The sequence below is a fragment of the Schistocerca cancellata genome, chromosome 9, assembly GCF_023864275.1.
Source record: "Schistocerca cancellata isolate TAMUIC-IGC-003103 chromosome 9, iqSchCanc2.1, whole genome shotgun sequence".
Lineage (NCBI taxonomy): Eukaryota > Metazoa > Arthropoda > Insecta > Orthoptera > Acrididae > Schistocerca > Schistocerca cancellata.
The window spans coordinates 189,034,938-189,059,582 of NC_064634.1; the positions used below are offsets into that span (position 1 = coordinate 189,034,938).

The window sequence follows — 24,645 nt, forward strand, 5'->3', positions numbered from 1 at the left end:
AATGTTTTTGCATCACATAGTGCAAACACTTTTATCTCACATACATCTTCTTTGTTGGGTATGTACTGAAGCCATCTACAGTGGGCTCTGAAAGGGTGAAGCATTTCATCTACTGTGGTGAATTCGCTCAGGCTGTAAGAACTTTGGCACTTAGCAAAAAAATTGCTGCCAACTTATCAGTATTTCTCCTGTCATTCTTCATTTCCATGTCATCAAACTTCATACAGTATAGAAGAAACCCTTTGTATCTCATGCAACCCTAAGTTGTTGCTTTCCTGTTCCATTTGTCGCTCAGAGTCCCAGTACATTATCAAGATGGACTTTTCTTGTACCAGTCAAAAAAAGAATCTCAAACGCAGCCATTATTTCATGTCTTGATGTTACTATAGTACCTCTTTTGTGCAAGAATTGGTGTGTCTCTCACTGTCTGTTTATATGCATATTTGTATAGTTTAAGATTTCATCAATAATGTTAAGGTCAGTTATTTTCAAAGAAACACTAACTTCATTAGTTATATCTGCCAAATTTTTCTTTGGACCTGGTAGAATTTGCACGATGTTTTTTCTCTTGGTGCCTGACATGTTAGTACACTCACTTGTACACCAACACGTATCTTTGTATTTTCCAATAAAGAACTCCCACATATTAGCTGTCTCTTTGAGATCACCACCATTCAAGCTCAGATTGATTGCTATGGCCCTCATAGTCAATGTTATCATCACTCCAATCCATTTCACTTTCCTCCAGGTCTGAAAAGTCTAAGTAGATCTCATCCTCACTTTCTCCGAGTAGTTTGTGAATTTTCTTATCTCATACAGCCTTTGAACTGAAATAAAGCATCAAAAGAAATGAAATGGATGGATAAGTTGTGATGCCATTATTACTAAATTAACATTTAATGTGTACCCGTACAAAATAAAAAACAGTGAACAAGTTTAGTTAACTTTTTACTACACTTACCTCTGCTTATTGACTGTTGGAACAAATCTTGCAACTGTCACACGAGCAGATGCATATTGTACTGTTTACAACATTTGACACTTCATTGCTTAAAATTCATAAAACAAACTGAGAAAGCGAATTGAAGGAAATGAAGCCGCTTTAATATTGTCAAGAAAACATCGACAATGGAATATGGGACAAAGGTGACTGAATAGTTCAAGATTAAGACATCGATTAGGCGTAAAAACCACTGCTGTATACTTTTTACGACAGTGTACCCACTCAAGGGTTAAACAGTCTTTAACTGTATATAGACACTTGTTAGTGCTCAGTGTAAAGATAAGCAGATGCTTCATTTCAAATGTTTGAGAAAAACAGCAGCAGAGTAGTGTAAGAGGAAAATCAGTAATCTGGTTAGCACTAATTGCAACTGGTTGTTACTATACTTTCCACAAGTAGTTTGCAGTGACCACTTCTTCCAATTGATGCGATGCAGTAGTGATTCTGCACGGCATGGACTGAACAAGTTCTTCTTAGGTTTCTCGAAGTATCTGGCACCAGACGTCTATTCACAGGTCACACAATTCCTGTAAATTTAAGGTCTGGCAGTTTGTAGGATGGACCTGGGCCCAGTTGTTTACCATTGGGTTTATATCAGGCGAATTTGGAAGCTAAGACATCAACATCAGTTCATGATGCTCCTTAAATCACTGTAGCATGATTCTAGGTTTTTGAGATGGACAGTTATTACCATTATCCTGCTGGAATTGCCACTGTTGTTGGGGAGGGCATCAAACATGAACGATCGCAGGAGGGGCCACAGTAACTGAACAGATGCATGAAAACTATAATCTTTTGACTCCTGATGTCAGTCAGTGGTGAATTCATCTGACGTGTTTTATGTTAGCATATTATGACTTTCTGAAGATTGAAAATCTCTTGTAGGATTCAATATGGTTCCAAAAATAATGATTGTGTGAAATGCCGCTTGCTTTTTTTGTCCACAAGAGCCATCATTCCATGCATGCCCCTTCACTTAACCAATGTTCTTTGTGATAATATACAGGGTAATTCTTATTAAAATTTAAAAAACTTCTGAAGCAATGTAAATGATACCGAGACAAGTAATTTAAGATAAGACATATAGAGCTGCAAATGTCAGGAAATATCCCAAAAATGGGTGACAAATGTTGGACATACAATGTCTCCAGGTGACGTACCTTGCTGTATGTGCAGTAGTTGAACTTGTCGGTCTATTGCATCTGATCATCCCAACCTAAGTCAAGTATTCACATTGTGGCTCAGAGCCCATGTGCGTGACTTTAGTGCAGAGGGCTCAGGGTTTGAGCCTTGTGACTGGCAGGCAGTAGTTTTTTATGTTGCGTTAGACAAGTATGTGTTTATGTTGTGGTAAGATTTATTATTTTATTTACCAGTTCCACAGTCTCTGCTGGCTCATTGCAAAGTACCATACAGCAAAAACCTACCATATTGTGTCACAAGTAAATGAGTATAAGCTTCCGAAGTGCATCACTACCAGTAAATGACTTATATTTTCTCTACCAAATAAGGTCTGTAAATGAAAAAAAAAACAAGGAACAAAAGGAAATAAACACAAAATAAGAACAGATTTTGATTGGTTACAGGAGCAGTGTGGATAATAATTTTGTAACTTCTACCTTTACAAAAGATATTCATAATTTGCACCATTTGTTTAAATACAAGTATTGCATCCCTCAGTCATCGCTTCATGCATGCCTTTGAAAATACCCTCTGTCTTTGTAGTATCTCTGCAGTGGCTGTGTGGACTTTGAGGTCAATTTGGATCTCTATTGGGCTGCTTTAAATTAGATTCTTTATACGACCCCAGATCTTTATGGCTAGTGGAACAAAGTGTAACAGTGCTCTGTACTGGCGAGGGTAGGATCGACAAGCCCAGCCTCTGCAGATGTGGCAAGGTACATCATTTAGTGATGTCACGTGTTCAACAATTGCCATTCACTTTTGATATTCCCTGACATCTATGGCTTAATGTCTCTTAAATTACAGGGGTTTTTGAATGCTGACAACAATCACCTTGTATACTGTCTCAATACTTTTCTTTCAGTTCCATCAAAAACTGTTGCAACTGATGATGTAGTAGTTCACATAAATTCAAAAAATTTACTATTTGCAGCACCAGTTTCATTGTGTGCTACATGCCAAAGTGTTTCTTTATGTATGTAACAATGAATATCACACAAATCATCTATCACAATATTATGAAAAGGAGAGTTGCCGCTCACCATATAGCGGAGATGCTGAGTCGCAGATAGGCATAACAAAAAGACTGTCACAAATAAGCTTTTGACTAACAAGGCCTTTGTTGAAAACACACACACGTGTGCGACCGCAGCCTCTGGCAACTGAAGCCACACTGCGAGCAACAGCAGCGGTACATGATGGGAGTAGCAACTGGGTTGGGGTAAGGAGGAGGCTGGGGCAGGAGAGGGAGAGATAGAAGGGTAGGATTCGGGGACAGTGAAGTGCTGCTGGGGAGCACGCAAGGATGAAGTGGAGAGAGAGTAGGGCAGTTAGGTGCAGTCACGAGGCTAGACGGGTGGCAGGAGAGAGGTGGGGTTGGAAAGGGGGACAGAAAAGGAGAGAAGTAAAAAGACTGGGTTCACTGGTGGAACGAGGGTTGTGTAGAGCTGGAATAGGAATAGGAATAGGAAAGGGGCTGGATGGGTGAGAAAAATGACTAACGTAGGTTGAGGCCAGGAAGGTTATGGGAATGTGGGATATATTGTAGGGAAGAGTTCCCACATGCTCAGATCAGAAAATCTGGTGTTGGTGGGAAGGATCCGTATGCCAGAGGCTGTAAAGCAGTCATTGTAATGAAGGCTATTATGTTGGTCAACGTGCTCAGCAACAGGGTGGTCCACATGTTTCTTGGCTAAAGTTTGTCGGTGGCTATATATGCGGACAGGCAGCTTGTTGGTTGTCGTGACCACATATGATGTAGCACAGTGGTTGCAGCTTAGCTTGTAGATTACATGACTGATTTAACATGTAGCCCTGCCATTGATGGGATAGGTGATGTTTGTAACTGGACTAGAGTAGGTGGTGGTGGTGGTGGTGGTGGTGGTGGTGGTGGTGGGAGTGGGAATATGTGTGGCACAGATCTTGCATCTAGGACTATTGCAGGGATATGAGTCATGAGGTAAGAAGTTGGGAGCAGGGGGTATGTAGGGATGGACAAGTATATTGTGTAGGTTCAGTGGGGGGGGGGGGGGAATACCTTTGTGGGAGGGGTGGGAAGGATAATGGGCAGGGCATTTCTCATTTCAGGGCATGCAGGGCACAAGGAGAGGTAGTCATACAGGGCACAAGGAGAGGTAGTCGAAACCCTGGCAGAGAATGTAATTCAGTTGTTCCAGTCTTGGGTGGTACTGAGTTATGAGAAGGACTGTTCCTATGTGGCTGGACAGTGAGACTTTGGGAAGTGGTGGGAGACTGGGAAGATAAGGCATGGGAGATTTGTTTTTGTACAGGGTTGGGAGGATAGTTGCGGTCTGTGAAGGCTTCAGTGAGACCGTCGGTATATTTTGAAAGGGACCACTCATCACTGCAGATGCGACAACCATGGGTGGCTAGGCTGTGTGAAAGAGACTTCTTGGTGTGGAATGGGTGGCAACTGTCAAAGTGGAGGTGCTGCTGGTGGTTAGTAGGTTTGATATGGGCAGAGGTACTGATGTAACCATCTTTGAGGTGGATGTCAACATCTGTGAAGGTAGCTTGTTGGGTTGAACAGGACCAGGTGAAGCAAATGGGGGAGGAGCTGTTGAGGTTCTGGAGGAATTTGGTTAGGGTGTCCTCACCCTCAATCCAGATTGAAAAGATGTCATCAGTAAATTTGAACCAGGTGAGGGGTTTAGGATTCTGGGTGTTGAGCAAGGATTCCTCTAGATGGTCTATGGATAGATTGTCATAGGATGGTGCCATGCAGGTGCCCATAACTGTACCTCGTATTTGTTTGTAGGTAATGCTTCAAAGGAGAAGTGATTGTGGGTGAGGATATAGTTTGTCATAATGACTAGCAAGGAGGTTGTTGGTTTGGAATCCATTGCGCACTGGGAAAGGTAGTGTTGAATAACACTTACGACCATGGGCATTGGGGATGTTAGTGTAAAGGGAGGTGACATCAATAGTGATGGGCAGGGCACCATGTGGTAAAGGGACAGGAAATGTGGGGAGTCAGTGGAGGAAATGGTTGGTATCTTTTATATAGGAGGGTAGGTTCGGGGTAGTAGGTTGAAGGTGTTGTTCTATGAGAGCAGAGATTCTCTCAGTGGGGCCACAGTAACCGGCCTCAAAGGGGTGTCCTGGGTGGCAGTGGGTTGGGGGGGGGGGGGGGGTTGATTTGAGGGGAAGAGACCAAGCAGTGAGGTCATTGGTATTATCGGATAAGGGAAGGATGGGACAGGAAGCTGGCTGTGCCCTTTCAAAAAAACCATCCTGGCATTTGCCTGAATCGATTTAGGGAAATCACAGAAACTATAAATCAGGATGGTCAGACGCAAAATTGAACAGTCATCCTCCCGAGTGCGTGTCCAGTGTGCTAGCCACTGCGCCACCTCTCTCAGTGTAGAAGGTAGGAGTGTGGGAAGTGATAGGGGTGAGCGGAGAGATGGACTCCAGGGAGAGGTTCTAGGGTGGGCCTAAGGATTTGAGAAGTGACTGGAGATCCTACTGATTTCTGGAATGGGATCACTCTGGCAAGGTTTGTAGGTGGATGTATTTGACAGCTGGCGAAGTCCTTCTGTCAGGTAATCCTTGTCCGCAGGTAGGATTATAAGGTCAGGATCAGTTTTTAGATGGTGGACTGCAGTTCTTTCTGCAGATCCCTCAACATGCAAACAGCCTTACTTCTGCAGAAAGAACTGCGTTCATCTAGAATGAAGTACTAACTGAAAAAAGCTGCACAAATATGCACTCAGATCTTGGTAATATTTTAAAGTGTTGCATACATTAACAATTATTAAATGTTCAGAAAAGTAAAATTATGCTGTTGAAAAGACACAATAACATAGTATCCTAAGGAAACTTTATCCATGAGTCACAATTGAAATGAGTCAACTTATACTAATACTTGCATTTAACAATTTGTTTGTATATGAAGTGGACTGGTCACCCAGTATTATCCTTAGGTAAAGCAGATAGCAGAGGTAAGTTTGTTGGTAGTATACTGAGGAAGTACAGTCAGCCTACAAGATGGATTATTTACAAAACATTCATGTGAACCATCCTTGAATATTGCTTATATGTGTGGCTCAGTACCAGATACAACTAACAGCAGATACTGAATATATACAAAAAAGAGTAGCTTAAATTGTCACACGTCTGACTCGTCTAAATATTGAGAGATCTGCCACAGACTCAGACCACTTTACTGATATACCAAAGTGCTTCTTGGTGTACAGAACAATGAATATTTTCTGCCACCCAGTTACTTATGTTGCCTATTTACGAAAATTTAACAATCAGCATATTAAAATATGACATTGTTTAAGTTAAATGAAAAAATTGCTTGTGCTCCTTTACACTATTTATTGTGTCATAGAACATTCCATTTCTTGTTTTTTCATTACAATTAATGTTTTTTTTTAAATTTATTACTTTACTTCTCATTTTCTGTAATAGTATGAATTGTTTCATTACTATCAGGCTTTATTTGTCATCTATATGATTTCTGTTATTTAACATTGATAGGAATATGAAATTAATTTTGCCTTTTAAATTAAGGCTACAATTTTTGATGAATTTGAAATTTACTTGTAAACAATGGAGTACCCTATACATCATTTCTTTATCAGTCATTTTTTGTTTAATCAGCTACTAGATTTACATTTTAAATGAAGGAAAACGCTCTGAATAGTAATAAAAATTGAGAATTATTTATGCATAACTTAAGGACAGTACAAGACTGAAAAGAGAAACTACAATTATATGGAATGTACTTATGCATCACGGTGTACATTAATTTTGTGTATCACATTATACGGTACTACTTGAAATTGGTAGTTCCATTACAGCAGAAAAGTTAGATACCATCATATCACAGCTGAGGATACAATTCATGCATCAGCAGATTGTCTTGTGTCAGTATTATCACTCTATTGCCAGAAACATAAAAATGTTTTTGGCTTTCATGTAGAACTGTTTATTATTCTCAGTTAGAAACTCTGTTCTGAGAACATACAAAACTACTTTCCAATATCCAACTCATCCAGCATGTCGCCAGTCTCATTGGTAGGAAAACCTTTGAAACATCCCATTCGAATCTCATATTCAGCCATCTTGACAATCATCCTTCTCAGGTGATGAATAGTCACTTTGCCATGGTTGCATAAATTCGGCACATGTTTTACTCCTGGGACCCTCATGGTCTTCACTTTCTCGACCCATACCCCAATAGCTGAGTGGTCAGCATGACATATTGCCATCCTACGGGCCCGAGTTTGATTCCCGGCTGGGTCAGGGATTTTCTCTGCTCAGGGACTGGGTGTTGTGTTGTCTTCATCATCATATCATCCCCATTTGGCATGAAGGCGCCCAATGTGGTGTCAAATGTAATAAGACCTGCACCAAGGCGGCCGGACCTGCCCCATAAGGGGCCTCCCAGACAATGATGCCAAACACTCATTTCCATTTCCATATGTATAATTTGCTTTAACTTTTGTAACTCAGTAGGGACCTACATTCTTATTCATCAGCTATAATTTTGGTCCAATTTGTGTTAGTTTTATTGTAACCAGGTCACCATATTTGTACTTGAACGGTTTGTTACAATGTCAATTGAAGCTAGCACTGGTTTATTCTTGCATCTTGCTGATTTATAGCTTAACATCTTCCTTCAGTTTGCTGCATCTTTCTTCAAATGAATTAATAAATTATTCTTCTAATACTTTCATGATGTGAAGGTCAGTCTGTGTGTGCATCTTACTCCTATCATTTGTTCAAATTATGTTTTCCCAATACTTATGTTGTAAGTCAAATTCTTGTGTTGAATTGATGTCACCACCATATACAATTTATGAGGATCATCAATACTAAGCTTATCAGTGATCACATCCAAAGTAGAATTGATTCTCTCAATATGTCCACTGGTTCTAAGCCCTGTCATTATTAAAATGTGTTTAGTTTCTTCTGTAATGCAATAGCCCTTGAATTCTTTAGATGTAAAGCTAGTTCCTCTGTCAATATATACTTCAACTGGATTCCCAAAATTAGTTCACCGTGATTCTAAAGTACTAGTTGCTTTGCTGATTTTTCTGGCCTCTACGGGATATAACCAGTTACATGTGGTAAATGTATCATTGATGCTTATAATGTTCTTCTACCCTTTGTGAGTTGATAGACATGGTCTAATACAATTCATCTGATGAGTATATAATGGCTCACTTTCTTCTAACAAGGGAAATATTCTTGATTTCTTATTCACAATTAAACATTTTACACTATTGAAGATCACAGTTTCCACCTTGTCAGTCACATCTAGTAAATAATAATCTTGATTTATTTCCTTTTCAGTTTTCTTAGCCACATAATCTCTTTTCTCATGCAGAAGCTTGATGATTTCACACTGCATAGTGAGTGGAACCACTGAAGTCTCTCTTCCCTCATAGAACTAGAAAAGAATTCCATCTCTCATATATACATTCTTTGAGAGTGCTCTTGATTGCTACCAAACCATCCTCCTCCTGAGCTTTTCTGCTTCTAGCTATTAAACCATCTGTGAAACCAAACAGTACAGCTTAAAGCATCTACATGTTTCATCCTACAACCAGGTTGGTGTTCAGTAGTGTAGGAATACTCATTGAAGACAACAGCCCATCTTGCTATTCATGGTGACAAGTCCTTCTTACCCATAGTCTTTTGGAGTGCAGTGTGGTCCATTTGCAATTTTAATATGTATTCCTAGTAAATACACCCATAATTTCTTCAACACATTAACAGTAACTAAAACTTCAATCTCATAAATACTGTATATTTTATTTTTCCTCTTGAGGTGTTTGTCTCTCTCTCTCTCTCTCTCTCTCTCTCTCTCTCTCTCACTCACTCTCTGTTTAACTCATATGCGAGCTGAATGGAAGTTGTCATCTGGAAATTTTTGTAATGAGATGGCTTCAAAACGTCTGTATTAATTCAGTTTTGCATTTTGGTTTGTTATATTTCAAACTGGATCCAGTGGAAGGATGTCTTGAATGCTTACCTACATTGTTCTTCAAACTTATTCCTCAGTGAATCACTCAATGGTTTGGCAGTTGTAGAGTAATTTTAGATGAACTTCATAAAGTATCCTGTTAGTACTAGGAAAATATGTATTGCTGCAATAGATTTCAGTTCTGGAAAGTTTTGAACAGTTACTGTCTTCTCAGAAGGATGTTGAACTTGTCCACACTGTATAATGTATCCGAGAAACTGAATAGTTTTCTTCAGGAACTGGCATTTTGCGAAATTAATTCCTAAGCCATATTCTTCCACCAGTTTTTAACATCAAGCCAAGCTTATGAAATGACATATCATCACTCTTTGTTGGTATTATGACATCTTCCAAGTAAATCAGTATGATGTGATGTTCTCTCAAGCTGTCACCCAAAAAACAGCATGTTTAAAATGCTGGAACTTTTTACGTGAACTTGATAATCCAAATGGAACTTTCCTGAACTGGAACAGCCTTGAGTGTGTCACAAATGAAGCATAATTTGGGCTTTCTTGCTGACCATGAAAGTGAAAAAAAAAAAACCACACTATCATCTTGTAGTTCATCTATGTATCTATGATCTACAGATCATCTATGGAGCAGGGGGGGGGGGGGGGGAGACAAGAGAGAGAAATGCTCTTTCACTGTGAAGTTCATTTTCTGTAGTCTATACAGTTGTGAAATTCTCCTTTCTCTTTTTTATAACTACAATCTGGCTAGCATATTCAGATGAAATTAGTTCTGTTATTGTCTGATCAAGCCAATCTGGACTTGGTTGTCAACAATTTCTTACTCTCCTGGTGTCAATCTTCTAGGTCTACTATACAGGATGTCCACAAATTATCTTTACAGCTTCAGAATTTAATACCGTTAAAACTATATTAGTTATTAACAAATGGCTTTCAACTTGTGATAAGACAACTCATAAAGTTTTGTTTCCTCATTCATACACATCAGTGTGTGCACCCTTCATGGCTTGGATAATGTCTAGTCAGAAGTACAAGTACAATTCAAGATCTCCATGATGGCATGTGAAAATGGACCGAAAATGTGTGCCTTCAAGTCCCGTAGGGCTCTAACCTTGGTTCAGTGCACCACATCCTTTACAAAACACCACAGGAAGAAGTCTAATGGTGGAAGGTCTGGGATTATGGCAGCCATGTCATCCAATCCACCTACCTGGAAACTTGCAGGTGATACAGTTGTCGCACAGCAAATTCTTGTAACATGTCCAGGTAAACACTACTGTTGATGCCATATGCAATGGAAAATAATGGACCAATGATGCAACTGTGCATCTATCTGTACAAAACATTGAGTTTGGGACTGTTATTTCCAGTTCACATGTAACATGAGGATGCTGTGAACCCCATATACAGGTGTTATACATGGTGGATACATGAAACTTTGCATCATCAGAGAAACAAATCTTTTCTAAATAGTCATTGTTTGCATTAGTATTGCCTAACACATCCACTGGGAACTACTTGTGTGGAAGTTTGTCGATAGACTGTAATGCCTGAAGCAGGTCCATCTTGTAGGGATATAGCCCCACAGCCTCTTATGCAAGAGATAGTTGCACTGTTAATTGTCTCATTTACATGTCTCTGGTCACCGTACGCACCGATTTTATCACACTCCTTGCAAACACCTGCCATACCTTGTCCACATTGTCATCTGAAACAGATAGGGAACACCAACAGTTTCCATTAATGCCAAGACAATGTAGTTGGTTGGGTCAGTGGTTGCCTTCCATACCATGTTTGAAAGTTTCATTGCACTTGGATATCAGCCATTACCTGTATGAACTAAGCCACACATTGAGCTTCCTACTGTGTTGTCCATATTTTATCAGATTTTCAAGTTCAATTGCATGTCACTTGGAAGTTAAAAAAAACTTTGAGTTCCCTTATCACATGTTGAAAACCATTTGTTAATACAGTATCTAGTATAGTTTTTTTAAGTTATTGAAGTCTTAAGTTGTAAATATAATTTATGGACACCCTTTATATTGGTTGATGTTCTCTCACATTAATCTTCATTCTGACATCAGTGGACTTTGTCTTTGTTGGGGTGTAATTAGCCACTAAATCTTCAATATGGTCCTTGTTTCATCACTACATGGATACACATAACGTGAGCTGCTTCTGCTTTCCTAATAATAATTCCATCCTTGTTTATTAAAACTTCAGTTTAATCTAGAAGATTGATCCCACTACAGTTTCCAAATTCATACTGCCTCTAGAAACCACATAAATATTTCTTTCAATTTTCACATCATCATCTCAACAATACATGTAAAATACCCTTCTAGAGAGATGAAGTTTTTCAAAGAAAGTTGACTACCACACACAATTAGTGCCTTCACCCCTTTGTTACTTATTCACATTTTTTAAAATTTACATTTGTTAATACCCTTCTTAACGGCGTTACCATTCGCTGACGCATTGTGATTATTCTTCTGCTTTGTGCATTCAGATGAGAAGTGGTGAAACTCGTTGCAGTTGAAGAAACTCTTTCCCTTGCTGCTGGTGTGCAATCACTTGACACGTGGCCACTGGCACCACAATTAAAACACTTTTTGCTTGGCTCACAAGCTGCATTTTTAGTAAATCCAGGGTATGGCTATGGGCAACTGCATGATGCCTTCCTATGCCAACCTTTTCTTTGGCTTTCTGGAGGAATCCTTCCTAAACAACCAGAACTCTAAACCCCTCACCTGATTCAGATTCATTAATGACATCTTTGTGATCTGGGTTGAGGGTGAGGACACCCCATCCACATTCCTCCAGAACCTCAACAGCTTCTCCCCCATTTGCGTCACCTGGTCCCACTCAACCCAATAAATCACCTTCCTAGATGTTGACCTTCACCTGTAAGATGGCTACATTAGTACCTCCAACCATATCAGTCCTACTAACCATCAGCAATACCTCCACTTTGACAGCTGCCACCCATTCCATACCAAGAAGTCCCTTCTATGCAGCCTAGCCACCCATGGACATCGCATCTGCAGTGACAAGCGGTCCCTCTTGAAATATACTGAGGGTCTCACTGAGGTCTTCACAGGCCATAATTATCCTCCTGACCTTGTACAAAAACAAATCTCCCATGCCTTATCTTTCCAGTCTCTCACAACCTCCCAAAGTCTCACCATCTGGCCACAGAGGAGCATACCCCTCGTAACTCAGAACCACCCAGGACTGGAGCAATTGAATTACATTCTCTGCCAGGGTTTCAACTACCTCTTGTCATGCCCTGAAATGAGAAATGTCCTGCCCATTATCCTTCCCACCCATCCTGCAATGGTATTCCATTGTCCACTGACCCTATACAATATTCTCATCCATCCCTACACAACCCCTGCTCCCAACCCCTTATCTCATGGCTCATATCCCTGTAATAGACCAAGATGCAAGACCTGTCCCATACATTCTCCCAACACCACCTACTCCAGTTCAGTCACAAACATCAACTATCCCATGAATCTACAAGCCAAGCTGCAACCACTGTGCTGCATTCTATGTGGGCATGACAACCAACAAGCTTTGCAAGCTTTGTGTCTGCATAAATGGCCACCGACAAACTGTAGCCAAGAAACAAATTGACCACCCTGTTACTGAGCATGTTGCCCAACATGACATTCTTCATTTCAGTGAGTGCTTCACACATGGATCCCTCCACCAACACCAGCTTTTCTGAATTGCACTGGTGGGAACTCTCGCTGCAATATATTCTATGTTTCTGTAACCCTCCAGCCTCAAAACCTTCATTAGTCATTTTTCTCATCCATCCAGCTCCTTCTCTGTTCCCATTCCACTACACAGTGCTCATTCCACCAATGCACCCAGTCTTTTTAATTGTCTCCTTTTCTGCCTCCCCTCCCTCCCCCCCTCCAACCGCCACGCTTCTGCCCTCCGTTTAACCCCCCAACTGCACATAGCTGCCCTACCCTCTCTCCGCCTTGTCCTTGGGCACTCCCCAGCTGCACTTCGCCCACTCCTACCCTCCCTGCTATCTCTCCCCCTCCTCACCCCAGCCTCCTCCTTACTCCCGGTTGCCATTCGCATCATGCACTGTTGGTGTTGCCTGCAGTGTGGCTTCAGCTGTTTCATGATATCGTTACATTTAGTATTTCTGTTACTTAAGTCTTTAGTGTCTTTCTTACTGGGGCTCTCGAAACTTTCATTGCTGTAACTTTTGTTATTTCTTTTTGGCAATTACTTCACAGTGATTTGATAATGCCTCTTTCCTTCCTAAACTTTTTCGCACTTCCAGTGTCACAAAAAAGAAGTTTTGTGTCTGAAATGTCTTCTGTCCCATTCGCCACATACCAAAGTAGCAAGTCGTTATCAGTATCAGCATGGCTGGCAATTTCTTTCATTACTAGAAAATTTTCTTGAGTGATATTCTTCCTGTTTCTAGTTTCGTTGAGACAGCAGTTGGTGAATCTCCATGCACTTGTTTTCATGTTGCATTCTTGATGCAGAGCTTTCTTCTGTGCAGCCCATGATGTAGGATCTCTCTCACACTGGATAAAAAGCTGAGGCAAATCTTCCAGTAATTTTTTTGCAATAACAAGCATTTGCAGTTGACTCCAAACCATCAAAAACACTGTTTCCTCAAAGTCCGTGATCTTTTTTTAATTGGACATTCATTACTGTCGCTAAATGACTTAAAAGCACCCATAACATTACAAAATGACAGAGAATATTTACATTGATCTTGTGAATGTCGTGAGAATTGTGTTTTTCTTTTATCATCTGTTTCAAAATTGGAATATTTTTCAGTCTCATTTTTGAGTAAATTCAATCTTTTTCCTCTATCCATTTTGATTACATTCTCTTCTTCTTCATCAGCATCCTCTCAGCATTCTATGTCATTATTAATTTTACCACAAGTTTATCACTGTCGGATAAATAATAATGAGTTTCAGTACTCCTTTCATTTCTTGTTCCGCTGTCTATACATAATACACTACTGGCCATTAAAATTGCTACATGACGAAGATGACGTGGTACACACACAAAATTTAACCAACAGGAAGAAGATGCTTTGATATGCAATGATTAGCTTTTCAGAGCATTCACACAAGGTTGGTGCCGGTGGCAACGCCTACAACGTGGTGACATGAGGAAAGTTTCCAACTGATTTCTCATACATAAACAGCAGTTGACCAGCGTTTCCTGGTGAAACAGTGTTGTGAGGCCTCGTGTAAGGAGGAGAAATGTGTACCATCATGTTTCCGACTTTGATAAAGGTCACATTGTAGCCTATCGCGATTTCGGTTTATCGTATCATGACATTGCTGCTCGCATTGGTCTAGATCCAATGACTGTTAGCAGAATACAGAATTGGTGGGTTCAGGAGGGTAATATGGAACGCCGCACGTGCTGTATCCCAATGGCCTCGTATCACTAGCAGTTGAGATGACAGGCATCTTATCCGCATGGCTGTTATGGATCGTGCAGCCACGTCTCGATCCCTGAGTCAACATTTGCAAGACAACAACCATCTGCACAAACAGTCTGATGACGTTTGCAGCAGCATGGCCTATCACCTCAGAGACCATGGCTGCAGTTACCCTTGACGCTGCATCACAGACAGGAGCACCTGCAATGGTGTACTCAATGACGAACCTGGGTGCACGAATGGCAAAACGTCATTTTTTCGTATGAATCCAGGTTCTGTTTACAGCATCATGATGGTCGCATCCTTGTTTGGTGACTTCGTGGTGAACGCACATTGGAAGCATGTATTCGTCATCGCCATACTGGCGTATCACCCGGCATGATGGTATGGGGTGCCATTGGTTACACGTCTCAGTCACCTTTTGTTCGCATTGACGGCACTTTGAACAGTGGACATTACATTTCAGATGTGTTACGACCCATGGCTCTACCCTTCATTCGATCCCTGCGAAACCCTACATTTCAGCAGGATAATGCACGACCGCATGTTGCAGGTCCTGTACGGGCCTTTCTGGATACAGAAAATGTCCAACTGCTGCCCTGGCCAGCACATTCTCCAGATCTCTCACCAATTGAAAACGTCTGGTCAATGGTGGCCGAGCAACTGGCTCGTCACAATACGCCAGTCACTACTCTTGATGAACTGTGGTATCGTGTTGAGGCTGCATGGGCAGCTGTACCTGTACATGCCATCCAAGCTCTGGTTGACTCAACGCCCAAGCGTATCAAGGCCGGGGGGCCAGAGGTGGTTGTACTGGGTACTGTTTTCTTAGGATCTATGCACCCAAATTGCATGAAAATGTAATCACATGTCAGTTCTAGTATAGTATATTTGTCCAATGAATACCCATTTATCATATGCATTTCTTCTTGGTGTAGCAATTTTAATGGCCAGTAGTGTATATTGCCACCACTCCCAACTCCACTCCTGAAAATGATGATTCAATAAACTACTACTTAGTTTCAAGTTCACCAGCTATTGATTTAAAAGCTAAACCAGAACAGTTTCTCAAGCATTTCAGATTTCTTCTGTCATCTGGAGTTCTTACAAAATTAACTTATGTAAGGATTTATTCATTTTGACAGGTGCAGAGGTTATATTTGTATTTACTTTTCTGATTTCACCAATTGTTGCCATTTCAAGATGCCCCCTCCCATGGCGTTTCTCCTTTAATCACAACGTTTAAAACTTGCACTGATCTACTAATGTTACTCATCATTGAAATGTGAATCCTCATTATAGATCCAAAATCAACATAATTACATGTTGCTAGATCTTCACAGGCAAAACAGTGGCCAGGAAAGTTCATCACAAACATCATAGATTTGGCGGCAAACCTGCACCATCACTTGTTCAGTCGATTTCGGGCAGTGCCCCAAAATTCATGTGAGAAACAGGTCTAACTTAATGTAGAACTATTTATTATTCTCACAGTTACAAGATCTAATACTGAATGATCCCAAAAAATAAAGAACCACCAAACTCACGTTTCTTCTATGGAAATTGTTTCTCCAAGAACACGCAAAGTCACTCCCCAATGTTTGGCTTCTCTTGTGTGTTATTAGTCTCGTTGACAGGATAACCTTTAAACATCCCACCCCTCCTCCCACCTGAATCCACAATGTTATCTAACAAGACTTTAGTTGTTGGCTTTTACGTTGAACACATTGGTATTATCTTCCATTATAATTAAAGAAAATGATTTTTGAACATGTATTTAATTTTTTTAGGCAAATGCCCCCGTGCAAATCCTCCTCACACCCATGCCAAAAAGGAAAAAAAAAATTCTAAAAGTATTACTAAAACACCCTGTAGATGGTATTCAAATTCAATAAGTAATTGTGGAAGTTTATTTCCTGCTCCTCCATTTTTGAGGGCATACAGTGGTTCTTTATTGCTTGGTAATTTTATTAGTGTCAAGCAGGATTATCTCAGTTGTTTTCTGTTTCATGTTTTTTGAGTGTTAGCTTAACTATATAGCTTACTCAGCCACGTAGGAACACTTGAATCAATTAGTCCATATACACTTAAGTCTTGCAAGTAGAGATCTGAGGATTCAGCTGTCTCTTCTGCTCCCAAAACTTTTTCATTCATTCTGATGTGGCTGTTTTTTGTCCTCAGTTACAGTCTATGATTTTTGAAAGTGTTTTTACTTGAAATCTCCACTCTCTGTTCACCAGAATCAGCTTTTCTTCCGATTTAAATTTTTTGCATTATATTTTTCCTTTCTAAGTCACCCTGGATGTATTTGACCCAGTTGTTCCTGGTTTTATGTTTGCAAAAGCTTTGCAAAAGCAGTGGAATAGAGGTTTCACTAGCCTGATTTCTGATAATCTTGATATGCGGCAGAAAAAGGTAATCCTGTTTTGCATTGTATCTGTTGTCAACTCACTTTCATGGTAAACCACTTTGTTGGGCAACAATCTCCATTGCCCATCCATTTTTTTGCTTTTTTTAAATCGTTATTTGGATGATTCTTCTGTTTCCTGCCTCTGGTTTATCTGATACTGATTTGGCATTCAAGTTAAACAGCATTTTGCTTATGTGTGTTGCTTCATGTCTACCAACAGAGTAGTAATTTTTGAATTTGGAATTTATTGGGGGATATTGTTTCTTGCAAGTTGTCCAGGTGTTTTGTTGCAACTGTTTCAGTTTATATATTTGAATAAGAATAACATAAATAAAATTTGTGAATATATTGCAGTTTTCTTTCTCTACATATGAATCATTTTGTTGGGTACTTCTTGGATTTAACTATGTGAAAATATAATTAGTATTTTGTATGCCAACAATGTGTGTACTTTCTAGGTATCATAGCAACCTACCTACAAGGCATATTGAATAGTAACTATCAATCGTTCATGGTATAACAAGTTTTCTCTGTGTCAGGTAAAATTGTTGAAATTTGGAATTTTTTATGTATAGTATGTGGTTTTTGCTTTTTTGATAACATACTAAAGAATTTTGCAATAGTGCTTGTAGTGTCCATTTAATCTGTGATTCGAGCACTGGCACTAAATAAAGTTTTCTCTTCCTTGTATAAGATATTTTGATGCTAAATTTTAGCCACCCTTACTCTTAATATTCCACTGTATGTGTCCTGACTTGTTGTAGAGGAAAACTGTATTCATTATGTTGTAGGGACATCTTTTTAGGAAAGAATTAAATTTCTCATGTACTGTGTGTATCCTTGATAAACTTTCCAGTTGTTCATTTTGTAAAAACATAACTGAGTCAGCTTTATGATTCTATGAAAGTTTTGTTATCCACACATTAATATTTAAATTTCTAATTTAATTTTAAAACTTGCAACTTTCTAATTTTTCATCTTTAGTATCCTGATAATGTAAACAACCACCTTTCATTCTTATATTCTATTTGTTCTAGCCCAAGAACACTTAATTTATTGCTCAAACAGTACACACACATGGAAGACAAGGTACAGTACACAATACAATTAGCAATGCAAAAGTGACTGGCGGAGCATTGTTCTCTGGCGTATATCATCAGTAGTTCCAACAAGAGACACAGCCCATGCAACTGATGTCATATTAGCAGGCCGGGTGGCATCTCGTGGCTAATTCAAGCACAAACTTCACGCACAACTTATGAAGTGGTGCACACACTAAATTGGTAGTTATGGCACTTTTCTTCCTTTTGTGAAGAAATGAGCTCTGGTGCTCATTTCCATTTCTTCTGTGGTTGATGTGGGTTGTTCAGTCATGTGACACACTGCATAGGATCGCAAATGGTGTGAGCAAGGGCAGAACAGATGTGACACCTGGCCCCCTGTGAGAGGCTGTATAGTATGTCAGGCTATCCTGGTGCAGTGTCTATTTCCACATCCAAGTCCAATCCCAGGGAAGGAAATTGTGGCAAAGGCAGTGAAATAGGCAGTGCTGGCGGCGATTGAGGTGGCAGCGGCAGAGGTGGAGGTGGAGGTGGAGGTGGAGGCTGCAATAGCTGCTGCAGTGGCCCCCAACAGCTAAAGGGGTCACACACAGCAGAGGAGACAGTCGTGGAAATGTAGGCAGTGGTGGAAGAGAAGATGAGGATCCTAGTGAAGACGTAGGAGATGGCTGGGCAGATGGAGGATATGGGGGCAGCAGAGGTGCACCCCAGTGGACAGCTGTCCACGTGAGGTGGTAGCCGGTCAGTGTGTTGTGAACCCCCCCTCCCAACCATCTGGATGATGCAGAGGCATTGGTGACGAGCACACTCATTTACTGCTGGCACACATTTCAGCTGGTGGCCAAATGCACAAGCCCAAACAGCACAGCTGTGCCAGGCCTGAAGCAATGTGGTACTGGTGCCGGTTGTGGCTGATGACTGTGCAACAACTCTGCCAGACTTTTATCACCAACAGGGGTGAACTTGTAAGAACTGAGGAACTGGGCAAGAGGTACTTCCGGTGATACATCCAAAACATATTTTTTCATCTGAGTCTTAAATATTCATACTAGTCAATCTACTTCCCTGTTTGATGGTGGGTGAAAAGGAGGAGCCACGAAATTATCAACACCAGTTTTTTTACAAAAATCTTCAAATTCCTGAGATATGAACTGCTTGCATTCTCTGACAGCCAATGAGCTATCAGTAGTGTTCTGGGCACTGTGCTGTGCATGTTACATGCAGTGTGAGCATTGTACACCATCATAGCGAATTATTTAATGAATTTTTATTCCACTTTTTGCAAGTTGTTATTGCTGATGTTGTTGGTGAGCAACAAATTTTGTGCAAGCAAGTGGAGGTATAATTTGTGGGATACACACTTTCATCAAGTGCAAAACAGGCATATGTGTATACTACAGCTGTTGCTGGGAACAGGCATCAGTGCAGTTAGCATCCTCCAAGAATTGCGAGCATTCTTGGATCAAACTGTGGTGTATACAGAAGACCTTCCATTGCAAAAATTTTTTACAAAGTGGAAATCATTGCTGCCACAGAAGCAGAGAGACAGCACACCACATGCAGAATTTTAGAATAAGTATCAGTTACAACAACCCAGTAGAATTTCAGAAAAGGTGCAGCAAGGTATGTGTTAATTTGTTCCCAAGGCTGCTGTGGATCTGGCCACAGTGACAAGTAAGTACAGGGAGCCACCTGATGGGTGACAGATTGTGGGCGGGCTGCAACAATTCATGCTGTTTCCCCATCAATGACTGGCCAAACCACACATCTTTGTGCTGATGGTTTTGTCCAGCCAGCCATGTTGCACAGATGACACAACTTTACTTAAAACAAGTTTGAGGCTACCATGATTGCAATTTTAGTGATTGTAATAGGAAAAACCATCAACAATATTTTGAGCTTCCACATCTAAATGAAAAGAAACTAATTCCTCTCTATCAAGCTTGAATCCAGACCAATCGACAAACGTGATAAGGCATCAGCATGTGTATGTTGTGCCGTAGGTCAAAAATGTATCTCATAGTTGTATCATGACAGGAAAATAACCCACACTTTAAGCAATGTGCAGCCTTTTCCAACAAGGATGCTGAAGGGTTAAAAAGAGACATCAGTGTTTTGTGATCTTATAGAAAAACATGAATTTTTTTGGAACATACGTGGTTGCCAAAGCCCCTTTCTCTTTCTGAGAATAAGGCTGTTGTGCTGAATTTAAGGATTTAGAGGTGTATGCAATAGGGTGTTCAAAAACATCCACCTACTTATGAACAAGAATGGCACCAAGGCCAAACTGAGGCCCATCCGTTGCTAACACAACGTGCTGGCCTGGCTGAAAAGTGACCAAACAAGGGGCTGAATGCAGCTTAAATTTCAACAATGTGAATGCTCAGTCACAGGCAGGAGACCAGTGGGAAAAAAACATCTTTACATAATAATGCAAGGAGTTTATTGTGCCATAGTGGCAGCATCCCGTATGAGTTTGTGATAGTAAGCAATTTTGCTTAAAAATACCTGTAACACCTTGACAGATGTGGTGTGTGGCAACAGAGCAATAGCATCAGTATGCTGGTGCAATGGTTTAATATCAGCACGAGGCACTTCAAAACCCAAATAAATAATTGATGGTTGAAAAACCTGTGTCTCACTCAAATTGCACTTTAACCCTGCAGACTGTGAAACAGAATATAGAGCACAAAGGTCCCACAAAAATTTCTTTGTAGAGGCATCAGACACTACTTTGTCATCTGAATAATTGATGGAACCTGGAAGTGATGCAATAAATTGCTCTAAAAATGTTGAAAAATAGCTGGTATGCTGGCATTGATAAGCCCAAATGGGGTATTGATAACTAGAAGAAATTTAGGTTCCTTGTCAAGTGACATCTGTAAATATGCCTCTGCCAAGTCGGTCTTTGAAAAAGTATGGCTCCCCAATAATTTTGCTAACTGCTCATCAGAGCGTGGCAAAGGATAGATATCAATGATAATAGATTTTTTAAATCACCACAAAGATGTAGTTTACCAGTAGGTCTTTTTGATTATCACCTGCAGTGCTGACCATTCACTGGAAGAAAGAGGTCAAATAACATAAGTGGACTGAAGACAATCTAATTCTGCTTTAACCTGATCCTGTAACAATACTGGTACTGGGCGGGTCTGCAAAAAATGGGTGCAGGCAGACTGTTTCAATGTAATATGAGCCTGAAATTCTGTTGGACAATCCTGTCCTGGAGAAAATGGAGAGCATCTTACCATTGATATGGAACTTGATCAGAAGCTAAATACACTTCATTATTGATGGAGAACCCAAACACTTTAAAAGTGTTGATCCAAACAAATTTTCAGTGTAAGCATTGGCCACAACTAAGAATGTTGATGAATGAACCACTGCCTCGTGAGTCACAACTTCAGGAAACTGTCTGAAAATGGGACTCTGTTGTTTGTTATAACTCACCAGCCTCCATGATTCTGGATTCAGAAGGGGAGAACCCAAGTTTACATAAGTCTGAGAATTCGCCAACATTGCTGCTGCACCTGTGTCCACCTACATTCTCAATGACTTATTCAACATACATACTTCAGTGTGTACCTCGCTTTGGGATACCTACACTGCTGATACACTGTTTGCATCCGTGTTCATTTCATCATCACTAGGGCTTGGAAAGGACTTGCATACAGAAGCAGTAAGTCCTTTCTTATGGCACCTATTACATGTTACCCAGCACTTGGGCATGTGGTCCATTCATGTTGAAAAAAGCAGGACAGAGATGAAGGCAGCTAAGCACAAGGCTATCACTGTTTTGATGTGGACTGTTCTTGTTGCGAACACCAAGTAGCTATACGATGATTAGATGTCTGCTGGGCAGCTGCAATAGCATCTATGTTATCTTGCAAACTGGCTAGAGGCTGGGAGGAGTGAGAGGAACTGATTTCTGAAACTTGGGACCAGGCTTCTATCTGACTACCTGCGGCATGTGAAACTACAAATGACTGAGCAATGTTCAATACTTCTGTAAGCGTATTATTTTCACACTGTAGAGCTCACTCTCGAACTTCCCCATGCAAAATGCATGATTGCATCATTTTATCAGCATAAGATTACTTATGAACATTTGTCACAAAATACGATGATGGCTAAGCCCATGTAGTTCTGCTGCCCATGCCCTGCACGACTGTTTTGGCCATTTTTGGCAGTGGTAAAACTCTACGCGAGTTGCAATAATGAGAGTACATCGACAGTGATACGTAGGAAGTAACTCACACATCTGATCAAAAGAAATACTTGAAGGTTCATGTAAGGGAATGAACTGACACAACAACTGAGACCCATGAGATGAAATCCACGACAAAGAAAGGCCTTACACAAGTTTACATCTGTTACCTCAAATGCCTGGAAATGTTGCTGCAGCCATTTTTCAGAAGCATCCCAGTCTTCTGTTGCATTGTCATACACAGGGAACAGTGGCAGATATGTTGTTGGTGGGGCTGCAGGTTGTGCCAATGAGGTCATCAAACTCGAAATAGCAAGTGTCTGCATCTTCTGTTGGTCAAGAAGAGGCGTAAGCATTGCCTCCATGGATATTAAACTCAAAGGACTAATGACTAAAGTAGAGCACGTGGTGTCCAATATCGTACTCATTGCCAAAAAGTGTTGTAACCCAGTAACACTGTAATTTATTGCTTGAAGAGAACACACACATGGATGACTAGGTAGAATGTACCATTGGCTGGTGGAGACTGGCCTGTATTATTATTAGTTCCAACAATTGCTGCAGCACCGAGCGAGGTGACCCTCCCCCCAGGGGGCCCACAGTCCTTTTCCCCCCAGGGGGCCCACAGTCCTTTTGTGGGTGTGTGTGTGGCACGCACAGGGCCCCAAGCTGTTGCAGTCTCCTTTCCTTTCCTTTCCAGGCTGCATTACCATCCCTGTTCCTCTCCTCCCTATCCATGCTCCTTTGTCCCTGCCCCCTCTTTTCTCTCTTAGTGGACTTATTTATGTCGACCTGGCTATCCTCCAGGCTTTGTTTTGGTCTGTGCTATTGTTTAGTTTGCTGTTTCCATATCCTTTTCGATGTTTTTGGTCCCCTTGGGATTTGACCTCCATTTCCAAAATTTTCCATTCAGTGTGAGCCATTTGGGGATGAACTCCCTACCTAGCTTCCACGGTGCAGATTCCTCTCCCCCCTCCCCTTTCCATTTGCACCCTGGCCGCCCTCCTGCTAGGTCACCAGCATGGTAGCCAGTCCGTGTGGTGGGGTTGTTGACTACCCACTTGGCTGAGCCCCCAGAAACCACAGGGATCACATTACTAGTACCTGAGCTGTTAATGCCTCATGTATGCCCAAGGGTCGATGCTCATCATTTTGGGGCACCAGAACTCCCGGCAATGGCCGCCATGCCAGACGGCCCTTGCTGTGGCTGGGTGGCGCTCATAGGGTGAGCCCCTGATCGGAGTGGGTGGTACTAGGACTGACGCCTTGTGTACGAAATGACAAAAGCTTCACCATCCTGGCTATTCTGAGGCCATCTCTAAGAGTGGTAGCAGACGTGACACTCCTTCTTCTGATTCTTTGGCCTTCCCCTCCCTGGCTACCCCCTGGGAGGAGGGTCAAGCTCGCCAGCTTGGGTTGAAACCTTTCCCTCAGTACCTTGTTTGTACCAGGACAGATGGCAAAAGTTTTGCCATGACCAAGCCTTTGTTTTTCGTGGAGACGATTGAAGATAAGTACGGCGAAGTGGAATCGATGAGTAAAATGTGGTCCGGTGCTTTGCTCTTAAAGACATCTTCTGCTGCCCAATCTGATGCCCTGCGTGCTTGTGACTGTTTCGGTGATGTCCCAGTCTCTGTCATGCCCCACCAATCTTTGAACTCGGTACAGGGCATTATTGTCCACCGAGATCTTCTTCTCCAAACTGATGAAGAGCTCCGTGCTAACCTTGAGCGGCGAGGGGTTCATTTTATCTGCCGTGTGCAGCAAGGCCTTCCAAACAATCATACCGCTATGGGCCCCTTTATCATGGCTTTCAAAGTGGATGTCCTCCCAGAGAAGTTCAAGGTAATGGTGTATCGGTGTGATGTAAAACCTTCTATTCCACCACCGATGAGATGCTTTAAATGCCTACGGTTTGGACCCATGTCTTCCCGCTGCACCACTGATCCCCTCTGGGGTGACTGTGGGCACCCCTTCCTTGAGGGAGTGCCTGTGCTCCCCCACCAGTGTGTGTAAATTGTCATGGACAGCATTCTCCACGCTTACCTGTATGCCCGGTGTTTGTGAAAGAAAGAAGGATTCAAGAGTACAAAACCTTAGATCGGCTCACCTACACTGAGGCTCATCAAAAGTATGACCGGCTCTGGCCCGTATCTGTCTTCTACTTTTGCTTCCGTTATGTCTATTCCCCCTCCTACCCCTTCCTCTTCCCATCCCCACCCCATCCATTCCATGCCTTCAGCCTCCTCCTCCCTGTCCCATTCCCCCTCCCCCTCTCCGTCAGTACCCATACCACTCCCCCTCCCCAGCTGGAGAAGTGGTCCCCTCCTTCGGTGGCTGCCAGTACTGGAGCTCACCCCCCCCACC

General features: G+C 41.4%; 1 protein-coding gene across 1 annotated transcript in view; it reads left to right on the forward strand.

Moving 5' to 3' along the window:
- Positions 1 to 24,645, forward strand: part of LOC126100637 (deoxyribose-phosphate aldolase) — a 161,128-nt gene that overhangs the window by 94,204 nt on the left and 42,279 nt on the right. The gene's annotated exons all lie outside the window — the stretch shown is intronic.